Genomic DNA, 12,472 nt, shown 5'->3' on the forward strand with positions numbered 1-12,472 from the left:
GCTACCAAACGAGACTCTTATCTTCATGCAAGGCCTCTCTTCCTCACAATGCACCACTACGATATAACACATTGTTGATCTAGAAGAGAAGGCCTAGCACGAAAGTAACGAGTCTGTCAAGTTAGACAAGGAGACTGCCTGAGAACTCTCCCATTGAAGAAAAGGATCAGGCAAGTCATCCTTGTCTACCAAACAAGACTCGTTATGTTCATGCTAGGCCTCTCTTCTTCTGAAACTGGAGTTCCCCTTGCTGGCCAATGCAGTGTTCTTCATATTTCCATTTATAGGCAAGGAAAGAAAACGAAGACATCAGATTCGTATCGCCAAATAATTAATTATTAATTTTTCTTTTTGGTGTATTTCTTCCACCTCTCATGAAGCTAGTGCATCATTTGGGTGCCCATAACGGAATATATTCCCCATGCACAATTATTTTACGTGTCGTATTTCCAGCTGAAGACGGTGGAGATGAGATAGAATTTCTACAACTAATTCTGTCAGTGCAGCTTCTGGATCGTCAGGCAACTTGCTGTGACCTTTAATGTACGCTTTCTAATTTTATACGAGTAAGGTCAATGGTTGTAATCATCCTCATATGCCCTACCTGTCTATACTTCCAATTCATGATTCAACTCTGCATGCCTTCCGTAAAATTTGGATTAATCTTGTCTTTGTTTTGGTTCATTTACCCTTTTTAGCTGGAAGTTGCCATTTTAGACCTGATTTCATTTAAATGTATTATTTTTTGGGAAATTATTTTTTAAAAAATAATTTAATTAGATTGAGAAATTAATACTAAACATTTATTTGTCATTCTAATCAATAGAATATTATATATAAATAAATTAAATATTATATTTAAAAAAACTTATTTAAATACAGAATATAATAAGATGATAGTGATCTCACGAGAAAAGGAAAACGAAGAGAAAAATGTCGGAAAAATAGACTGAATTCTGACCGGAAATTGAAGACAATTTAAATGTTTATGGATTCAAAGTCATTGCCTTTTTCTTTTTTCCCCTTCACTTGAAAGGCACATGATTCTGGAGACATTGAATTCCTATCCACTGTACCAAAGATGCCTCTACCTCCACCCCCAATATTAAGTCAATGCTTGCATGGCTTCCCTACCAAATAAAGACTTTTGCTATCACACAATATTCTTTTTAGCGTTTAGCATCTAAGGAAAAAAAAAATGCTTATCTCTACTTTTCCACTTAATTGTATATTTACATTTATTTTTAAAAAAAATTAAAATTAATATTTATAGATGTTAATTACAAAGCGATAAGATTTTTATCATATTTATTTCATTAGTTCATGTATTAATCACATGTTAATATTAGTGCATTTAAAATCCATCAAAGCCAAACTTCAGCCATTTTTAAGTTACCATGGTTTTCTCTGTTTTAAGCTGCTCTCACGATGTTGAGTCTTTTTCTCTCTTGTTTCTAATAACAAGTTGTCATCTTTCTTAATCAAAACCTTTATTCTTTTATTTCTTCAATTTATTCTTCTTTCTATTCATTATAATTCTTTATTCTCTCTTTTTTCATTCTTGCTTTCTTCTTTCTTTTCTATTATATTTTGTTATTCATCAAAATAACAATGGCCGACAGTAATGAAATTGTTGTAGATATGACAAAAACATATAGGCGTCTGAATATGGTGACTGAGGAGGAAAAAATAGAATATGAGGAAGATAATGTAGTGGAGGAGGAGCTTGAAGTGAACCGGTAGTATTGTGTTGTGGGAAGACTTTTGACGGATAAATCAGTCAATTTTCATATTTTTCTTTAAATCATGGCTAGTGTATGGTAGCCCGTTAAAGGGATGATGGTTAAAAAACTTAGAAACAATGCTTTTTTATTCCAGTTTTTCCATTAGATGGATGTTGATATCATTTTGAAGGGTGTATTGTGGAATTATCAACAACTTCCTCTTTTGCTCCATGAATTGCAGCCTAATGAGAAACCAAAGGAAGTAGAATTAACCAAGATTAACATGTGAGTGTAAGTTCATAATTTACCATATGGTTTTATGTTGAAAAAATAAGCTGTGGATTTTGGTAATTTTGTGGGAAGTTACATTGAATCTGATTCAAGGAATTATACTCGAACATGGAGGGAGTATATGTGGATTAGAGTTTGAATGGATGTTCGTAAGTCCTTGAAAAGACAATTGAAGAAACCAAAAATACCATGGCAATGGGTTGATTTTAAATATGAATGATTGAATTTCTTTTGTTATTTTTGTGAAATTACAGGGCATTCGGATCGGTTTTGTAGTTTGTTGTATGATATGCCTAAATTTCCACGAGAAAAGTTCTTATGTGGACCATGGCTGAAGGCTGAAACACGACAAATATCTCAGATATGATCTTGGTGGTTGCGATTGGAGAGTGATTTAGTGTGTAACAATGAATCACAGGATGATACAAAATCTGAGAGTTTGGCCGGAAAAATGAAACAGAAAGTTGATGGAGGACGATCGAAAGTTCATAGTGGTGTGTCTAGCTCTGTTCCAATTCAAAATTCAAAATTGGATAGGATGGAAGTAGTTGATGATAGAGATAAGGAGGGGGTTAAGGTTCAAAATTTGGATGACACAATGCTGTTATTTGAACAGAAGCGTAGGCTCGTGGAGAAAGTTATTGTAGAGTCGGATATTGAGGTGGATAAGGTTCAAGATACCTTTGATGATGGTTCAAAAAACTTGAAAGAGACAGGTTCTGAATTTTAGACTTGCCAAGAGCTATGAGTACTCTAAGTTAGAACTATTGCGGAATGGGCTCTCCGCAAGTAGAGCGGACTTTATTTAAATTAATCCAGAATAAAAGGCCCAATTTTATTTTTTTAATGGAAACAAAAATTAAAAAATAAAATTTTTCAGCTTAAAAGGAGACTGAACTCTCAAGGTTATTTTGTGGTGGCTCCAGTTGGACTTAGTGGCGGCTTGGCATTGTTGTGGAAAGAAAGTTCAATGGCCCAGTTGATTAGCTATTCTAAACATCATATAGATGTTTTGGTAAATATTGAAAGGATGATCCAATGAAGGATAACTGGGTTTTATAGGTATTTGGATAGAAGAGTACGTGCTAGGGTCGGATAAATCTTGGTGTGTGATACGAGACTTCAATGATATACTTTGGCCATCTGAAAAAGAGGGAGGAGATCATCAGCTGAGATATCTTATAGAAGGTTTCAGAGCAACTTTAGAGTTCTGTCAGTTAGAGGATTTGGGTTATGAGGGTCCATGCTTTACTTGGACTAATTGTAGAGAGGCAAGTTTAATCCGTGAGAGGTTAGACATGGATGTTTATTCATGTTCATGACAAACAAGTTTTCAAATGGCAAAAATTCAGGTAGTGGAAACTGAAGCTTCTTATCATCTTCTTATCATCTTCTAATTTTTTTAGCAATTGGAGTGCAATTATAAAGATATGTAAAGAAAAGGTTTCGATTTAAAAACTCATGGATGCAGAAAGTAGATTGCAAAGAAGTAGTGGCAGAAGGGTGGAGACAAAGTGTGTAACGATCCGAAAATCGGACCGCTACCGGCGTTAGGATCCAGATCGGCTTAAGGCCGCCGGGACCCATAGCAAGCCTAACATACATCCTGTGTACCTGTTTAATCCCATACATGATCAACATAAACATAAAAACTTTAAAACATAAAGCTGTAAACCTTTTTCTTTCTTTCATACACCAAGCTTAACCTGTGCATGCACAAACTCATAAACATAAACCCCAACACTAGAGTTCTCATCATCTACTCTAATGGGGCAACATACATTAAGCTTGGTTTTCATGTCTCAATAAAAAAACATACATAAAGACCATGTACAAGGGGATTAACCACACACTAGGGCAAAGCACAACTCTATCTATTTCATTACATTATAGCATTTTACATTTCGACACATATCTTTACATTACATCATGTCCACTACTAATCTATTACATAAAAGTGACCAAAGACATAACCTGTTGATCTCCTGACTAACTCCGACCCTGCAAACCTGGGGTTAGGGGAGAGGGGTGAGCTATAAAGCCCAGTGAGCAGAACATATAAAAGGAATCATTTAAACACATGCCATCATGAAATGCATCACATCACAAATAATACACATTAAGGATGAACTTGTCACCTATAGCCCTCTACATGTCTCTATCATAACATGTCCAACTAGGCCAGGGGCAATACGGCCTCACCTGGTCTTCTCTTATATATCTCATATCATAACACGTCTGACTATGCCAGGGGCGATACGGCCTCACCTGGTCTTCTCTTACATATAACATATTGCCAGGGGCGATACGGCCTCTCTGGTCTTTCCATCTCATATCATATCATCATCATATCCTATCATGGTGAGGGCTAAAGGATCATCCAACATTCATCCACATCATCATCATAGAAGTATGCAATGCATCATATTCATGAAGTCTAATGCAATCAACCTATTACATATCATGGTATTCATGATGCATGAACATGCTTAAAACATTTGATTTATTTTAAAACATAAGGTTCAGTCCTACTCACCTCTGGCTAGCTCTGGATAACCTCTGAACTAACTCTGAAGCAGCTAACACTGCTGACCACCTCGGTTTCTCAGGCCCGATCCTACACAGGTGGACTCAAATGAGGGACCAAACACTCTCTAAACAACTCGTAAACAACTCGTAAACAACTCGTAAACAACTTCCCAAAAACCCCCTAAAACATCACCAAATCATGCATAGAAAACACCCATGAAAGGGCTAGATAGGGCACTTTCGGCGGCACTTTCGGCGGCACTTTCGGCGGCCGAAGGTCCCTTCCAGAGCCGAAAGTCCCTTCCAGAGCCGAAAGTCATGCAGGTTCGGGGGCACTTTCGGCGGTCGAACCCTCTCTCCAGAGACGAAAGTCAGGCACTTTCGGCGGCCGAACATCACTTTCGGCGGCCGAAAGTCTGCTCCAGCTCCGAAACACAACTTTCGGGGGCAAGGTTAGGCGGCCAAACCATGCATCCATAGGCAGGTTCGGCGGCCGAAACTCCCTTCGGCTGCCGAACCTGAGTTCCTCCAAAACTCAGCTCTCGTGCATACCAGCCTCCCAACCCCCCAAAACCAACCAAAACCTCACATACTCTCTCCCAAACATGCATACACACTCCCACAAGCATAAAGGAGCATAAACTAACTCAAACTCCTCAACATAACATCACATAAACATACATTGAGCATAAAACCCACATAAACCTAAACATGCATATCTACCCATACTCAAGCATTAAAACTCCATAAACTCACTTAAAACTTCATTAAACACAAAGGGAAGCAAAGATCTACACTTACCTCTTGAAGATCGAGGGTTGGTACGATCCTAACTTGAAGATATGGAGAATCCAAGCTCCAAAGATCTCCAAGCTCCAAAACTTGAACTTTAAACTCAAAACTTCAAAACCCAAACTAAAACTTGTTAAAACTTGAAGGATTTGAAGAAATAACTTAAAAAGAACCAAGGGGGGACATAAACATACCTGAGCTCGAGAATGGGGAGAAAACTCGCCCATTTTCGGTCTGAGGGCCTTTTATAGGTGGCCTGGTCGACTACCTTCGGCAGCCTAACGTGCCTCCTAAACTCATGCATGATCGGCGGCCGAACCTGAGGTTCGGCGACCGAACCTGGTTTCTGCCCTCACAGTTTCAGAAGCCTAAAGCACTCCCGAAACAGCCCCATGTTCGGCGGCCGAACTTGACTTTCGGCGGCCGAACCTGGCAATGCCTCCTTAGCCTATTCTTTTCAAAACTCAATTTCTTTTCCATTAAAACCATAAAATCATATGAAAACATTTTAGAAAACAAATTTTAACCCCCTAGAAGACTCTGGCATCTCCAGAAGTCCAGATTCCAACGGAGATTCCGCCGGAAAGTCTGGATTCTGATGCCGGGTATTACATTCTTCCCCCCTTTAAGAACATTCATCCCCGAATGTTCAAACAAACATGCATTCTCAAATCATAGCATCAAGCATACATAATTAAACAAGCAAACAAGCAAGCAAAGCCTAAAAACCTCTCTCCAAAGAGAGACACAGGTACTCGCTGGAGTATGAACTCCCGGGTCCCTTAAGCACACTTTTCCCATCAAATGGTGATTCCTAAGGGCTGTCACCATCAGGATTCCATGTTCCTTAACTTCCTGACTTGTGTGTCTATGATCCGCACTAGCTGCTCAACATAGGCGAGATTCCCTGCGATCTCCACCTCTGGTTCTTAAAAACCTCATTCGGATCTGACACGAATTCTCATAACCTGGGAACATGGAAAACCGAATGGATCTCCTCCATTGAAGTAGGTAAATCTAACTCGTAGGATACATTTCCAATCCTTTGCAGGATTTCAACGGGTCCGACATATCTTGGAGCTATTTTACCCTTTTTCCCATACGAATCACCCTCTTTTTAGGAGACACCTCCAACAAACTTCAACATGCTTCTGCTGCGCACTCTGACAAAACTCTTCTCTCTTCTGAAACTCTACATGCCTCTTGCGGACAACTTCATAACTCTCCTGCTGACTCACAGCAGTTCTGATTCCTCTTTTTCTGACTACGTAGTTTTTACCCATTTCCTCTGTCTCAGATTCTTCTCCCTTGACTCAAGATCTATTGCAAGCTCTTTCGATCTGTAAGGATCTGTCATCATACCTGTAATACCCGGCTAGACTCCGATATCGGAATTCCTACCGTCCGGTGGAATCTCGGATGTCGGAAGCCTCTAGTAGGGTAGAATCATGTTTTCATAAAATGTTTTAAGGTATTTCATGGTTTTAAGTAAAATGGAAATGAGTTTTTGCATGAAAACAACCTTGAAGGAAAACTCAGGTTCGACCGCCGAACCTCAAGTTCGGCCGCCGAACATGCATGCCTTCGGGAGCGCCTTTAGGCCCCCGAAAGCATAAGTGAGGAAAGTCCAGGTTCGGCCGCCGAACCTCAAGTTCGGCCGCCGAACATGGCATGCATGCGGAGGCACGTTCGGCCCCCGAACGTGGCCTGGCCAGCCACTATAAAAGGGTCCCTTAGCCGAAAACGGGTGAGCTTTTTCCCCATTTTCGGCCAAGGTGAGTTCTCCGCCACCCCTCACCGATCTTGAGTCTTTTCCTTCAGATCTTTCAAGTTTTTCATTAGTTTTCATCTTGTTTTGAAGATTTCTGAGTTTTGAGCAAGTTTTGGAACTTTGAGGTTCAAGAACTCAAATCTCTTCCAACTCCAAGTTAGATCGCCTCCACCCTCGATCTTCAAGAGGTAAGAGTCGATCTCTAGCTTACTTTATGTTTTAAGCAAGTTTTATGCAAGTTCATGGGGTAGAAAATGCATGTGTAGCTTATGTTGAGCTTATGGGTTTTTGATGTGATTTTGAACAATGTGGCTTGCAAATGTATGTTTGATGTGTTTTAGATGGGGTTTTAGTTAGTTGATGCCCCTAGGAACTTGTATGCTTGTGTATGAGTGTTGTAAAATAGGTTTATGCATGTTTGGATGAGATTGGAGGCATAAATGCATAAGGGAGCTGAGTTTCTGCCATTATGGGAGAAACCAGGTTCGGCAGCCGAAGGAACTTTCGGCCGCCGAACGTGCTTGTGGAGGCAGCCTTCGGCTGCCGAAGCTTGCCCCCGAAAGGAGACTTTCGTCTCTGTCTGGGAGTTTCGGCCGCCGAAAGTGCCGCCGAACATGCATGAGTTTCGCCTCTGTCTAGGAGTTTCGGCCGCCGAAGGTGCCGCCGAACCTGCCTGACTTTCGGCTCTGGAGGGACTTTCGGCCGCCAAACCTGCCGCCGAAAGTGCCCTGTCCAGCCCTTTCTTGCATGTTTTTCTATGATTATTCCATGATGTTTTAGGGGGTTGTTGGGGAATAGTTTAGAGTTATGTTCTTGTATGTTTGGTCCCTCATTTGAGTCCACCTGTGTGGGTTCGGACCCGAGGAACCGAGGACCCCAGCAGTGAGTCTGTTGCCCCAGTGTCTGGTCAGAGCTATCCAGAGGTGAGTGGAATAAACCTTTACGTTTTAAAGTAAATCAATTGCAAGGTTTGAGCATGATCATGCATCATGAATGCCATGTGATGAATTAGGTTGTTTGCATTAGAATTCACGAATATGTTGCATTGCATATTTTAAATGTTGATGTGGATGAATGTTGGATGATCCATAGCCCTCGACTTATGATATGACGATGTGATATGTACGGTACGGAATGTAAGACCAGTGGGACCCATTCTACGTTCGCTGGCACTATGTAAGGGAAAGACCAGGACCCATTCTATGTTCTGGCACAGTTGGACACTGTTATGTTATGATATGTAAGGGAAAGACCAGGACCCATTCTACGTTCTGGCACAGTTGGACCATGTAGAGGGCTATTGGTGACAGGTTCATCCTTGATGTGATTAGCTGTGATGTGATGCATTTCATGTTATCATATGTTTTTAAATGTTTTATTATTCTGCTCACTGGGCTCCAGTAGCTCACCCCTCTTCCAATTTCCCCAGGATTGCAGGTACAGGGTAGACTAGGAGGTTTACAAGAGTAATGAAGTCTTGTATATGTAATAGATAGTGTGGACATGATAAATGTATTAATGTTATGTAAAAGTACAGTTTCAGTCATGTAATGATATTGAGGATTAGAGATTGTGCTTGACTTTATGTATGAGGTGTCCCTTTTAATACATGATCTTAGATATTTTATAATGTTCATGTAAGCCAACTCATCTTATGATGTATCGCCCATTGGGGCATTGATGAGATCCTATGGAGGGGTCATGATTATGATTATGAGTATGTTCAGTGCATGTACAGGTTGAGTTTGGCTTATGAGTGAAAGAAAAGTTTTAAATTTTTATGTATGTTGTTGATCATGTATGGGATTAAACAGGTTTTCAGGTTGTATGTCAGGCTTGCTACGGGTCTTGGCGGCCTTAAGCCGACCCGGATCCTAGCGCCGATAGCGTTCCGATTTTCGGGTCGTTACAGAATGGTATCAGAGCCCTAGGTTCATAGGATCGGACCTAGAGTGTCGGGCTCATAGATGTTCTAGAAGGTCAAGCACAATAGGAAGACCATGTCCACTAGGATAGGATGTGGAGTCCTGTCTTGTATGATGATGTGTAATGCCATGATTATATACATGTGCATTGATGCTATGATATGAATGATGTATATGTGATGAGGGTTCATGTGTGCCCACATGAACCATATGATGCTAATGTATTTGTATGATGTGTATTGTTTTTCAGAAAACAGGATGAGAGGAACCCGTCGATCGGCCAGATTGACTAGAGTACCACCTGAGGATGAGGGCACGAGCGCCCGTCCTCCTACATTGATGCTAGTAGAAGGGGGACTGATAGAGGAGGAAGTTCTTCAAATGTGAGGGAGGTTACGGAAGAGGATCAGAGGAGGGATGGGAACCTGGATGTGAGCATGGAGGAAGAGGGGACAGGGGAGTCTCAGGGAGGCGTTCAGGCCTCGGGGTATGGTTTTCCACCCCATTATCCACCCTTCCCACAGGGTTCAGGGTATCCGATGGGAGGTACATCGGATTATTCCAGCTTTAACCCCTACCCTACCTACATGCCTTATCCACCTTTCTATCCACCTTTCACACAGTACCCAGCTTATCCACCCTCACCCTTCTATCCAAACCCGGCAAACCCCACCTCGGGGAATGCTGCACCCCCACCTCCACCACCTACAGAACCAGCAGCCCCAGTTACTCAACCTCCCAGACCTAGCTCAGCCGGTGGGAGCAAAGTAAAGATGACAGATTACCTTAAGCTGGATGCTCCCAAATACAAGTCAGGGGATGACCCCTTTGAGTATCTGAGAGTAGTGAAGACAATAGCTGATGAGCTAGGGGCGAATGATAGCAGGGCCATTCAGATGGCAGGGTTCACCTTAAAGTGCAAGAAGGCACGGGAGTGGTTCAAGTGTTATGTGGACCCGAGACTAGACGGCATGACATGGGAGGAATTTGCGAATGAGTTCGCTGGATGGGCTTTTCCAGACAGTTTCAGAGAACTGAAAATGATTGAGTTTGAGCAACTGAGGCAGTCAGAGCATATGAGTGTAGAGGAGTTTACGGATAAATTCTTGGAGCTATTGCCTTTTTCAGGGCAGGCTCTAGATACCGATTCGAAGAAAGCCAAAAGATATGTTATGAAGCTGCATTCCAGGTACTCCTCGTTGATTCAGTCAGTTGAGAGGGAAAGTTTCCACACTGTGGTGGATATGGCTCGAAGGATGGAGGTGAGTGCTATCGTTGAGGGGTCAGTGAAGCAGTCAGTGACCCAGTCTTCAGGGGTTAAGACCCCAGGCAGAAAAGGGCCAGGTCTCTCTTCTCAGAGCTCAAGTAAGAAGAGGTGGGATAACACCACCAAGAAGCCGAAGAAGAATAAGTTTTGGAATAAGTTGAAATCCGGTCTGGGATTTGGCGGTGGCTCGAGCTCAGGCTCAGATGGTACAGAATGCCAGAGATGTGGAAGGCCGCACAGGGGAGTGTGTCGAGTTGGGACTAATACATGTTTCAGATGTGGACAGGAGGGACACATGGCTCGGGAGTGTCCTAGAGCACCTTTTATGGGCCAGCCCCAGCAGACAGCTTCTGGTAGTGTGGCACAGCCAGCAGCTCCAGCCACAACTCAGGGCAGTGGCAGAGGTAGAGGGAGAGGGGCAGCCTCTTCTTCTGGTTCCCGAGGTGAAGGTCCATCAGCTCCAGCCAGGATCTTCACCATGACTCAGCAGGAGGCTAACACATCCAACACCGTGGTGTCAGGTAATCTCGTCATTGGGTGTTCTAATGTGTATGCTTTAATGGACCCGGGTGCATCTCATTCATTTATTGCTCCGAGAGCCGTTGAGAGGTTGGGTCTGATAGTCTCTGGGTTAGAGTGTCCCCTATGGGTCAGTGGACTCAAGTGTGACCCGTCAGTGGCAGAGTCAGTCTGCCAGTACAGTCCAGTTTTTGTAGAGGGAAGATGCCTCTCCGCCGACCTTGTGGTTCTAGATTTGACAGACTTTGACGTCATTCTAGGGATGGATTGGCTATCTACCCATGGTGCTACCTTGGACTGCAGGGACAAGGTAGTCAGGTTCAGAGATCAGAACGGGTCAGAGGTCGTCTTCAGAGGAGACAAGAGGGGCACGCCTAGAGGTCTGATATCAGCTCTTCAGGCTCGTAGGTTGCTTAGGAAGGGATGTCAGGGGTATTTGGCTCATGTGAGAGAGCTAGTCAGTTAGGTCAGGGAGCTAGCCTCGGTGCCAGTTGTCAGAGAGTTTCAGGATGTCTTTCCAGACGAGCTTCCAGGTTTACCACCTGCTAGGGAGATAGAGTTCGAGATAGAGTTGGTGCCTGGAACTAGACCGATCTCTATCCCTCCCTACAGGATGGCCCCAGCCGAGTTGAAGGAATTGAAAGAGCAGTTGCAAGAGCTGGTAGAGAAGGGCTTCATCCGACAGAGTACCTCACCTTGGGGTGCTCCGGTCTTGTTTGTGAGAAAGAAGGATGGGTCCCTCAGACTTTGTATCGAATACAGGCAGTTGAACAAAGTCACTACCAAAAATAGGTACCCTTTGCCAAGGATCGATGATCTATTCGACCAGCTAGCAGGAGCGGGTTGTTTCTCCAAAATAGATGTAAGATCGGGGTACCATCAGCTAAGAATAAGGGATGAAGATGTGCCAAAGACAGCTTTCAGGACCAGATATGGGCATTTTGAGTTCCTTGTGATGCCGTTCGGGTTAACTAAAAACCCTGCAGCATTCATGGACCTTATGAACAGAGTGTTTAGTCAGTACCTGGATCACTTTGTTATTGTCTTCATAGATGATATCTTGGTGTATTCCAGGAATGCAGAGGAGCATGCCCATCATCTGCGGTTGGTTCTGCAGACTTTGAGGGAACATGGCTTGTATGCCAAGTTCTCTAAGTGTGAGTTCTGGCTGAGGAGCATTTCGTTCTTGGGGCATGTGGTGTCGAAAAATGGTATAGAGGTAGACCCCAAGAAGACAGAAACTGTGGCTAACTGGCCTAGACCCACTTCAGTGACAGAGATTAGAAGTTTCTTGGGTTTGGCAGGTTACTACAGGAGGTTCGTTCAGGACTTCTCAAAGATTGCAGCTCCTCTGACCAGACTAACCAGAAAGAATCAGAAGTTTGTGTGGACCGACCAGTGCGAAGAGAGTTTTGAAGAGCTTAAGAAGAGGTTGACTTCAGCACCAGTTTTAGCTCTGCCATCTAGTGATGAGGACTTTACAGTCTTTTGTGATGCGTCCCGTGTGGGACTGGGTTGCGTACTAATGCAGAATGAGAGGGTGATTGCTTATGCTTTTAGGTAGCTGAAGAAGCATGAGTTGAATTACCCCACACATGACCTGGAGATGGCAGCAGTAATCTTTGCACTCAAGATGTGGAGGCACTACCTCTAT

The sequence above is a fragment of the Manihot esculenta genome, chromosome 11 (genome assembly GCF_001659605.2).
Source record: "Manihot esculenta cultivar AM560-2 chromosome 11, M.esculenta_v8, whole genome shotgun sequence".
Lineage (NCBI taxonomy): Eukaryota > Viridiplantae > Streptophyta > Magnoliopsida > Malpighiales > Euphorbiaceae > Manihot > Manihot esculenta.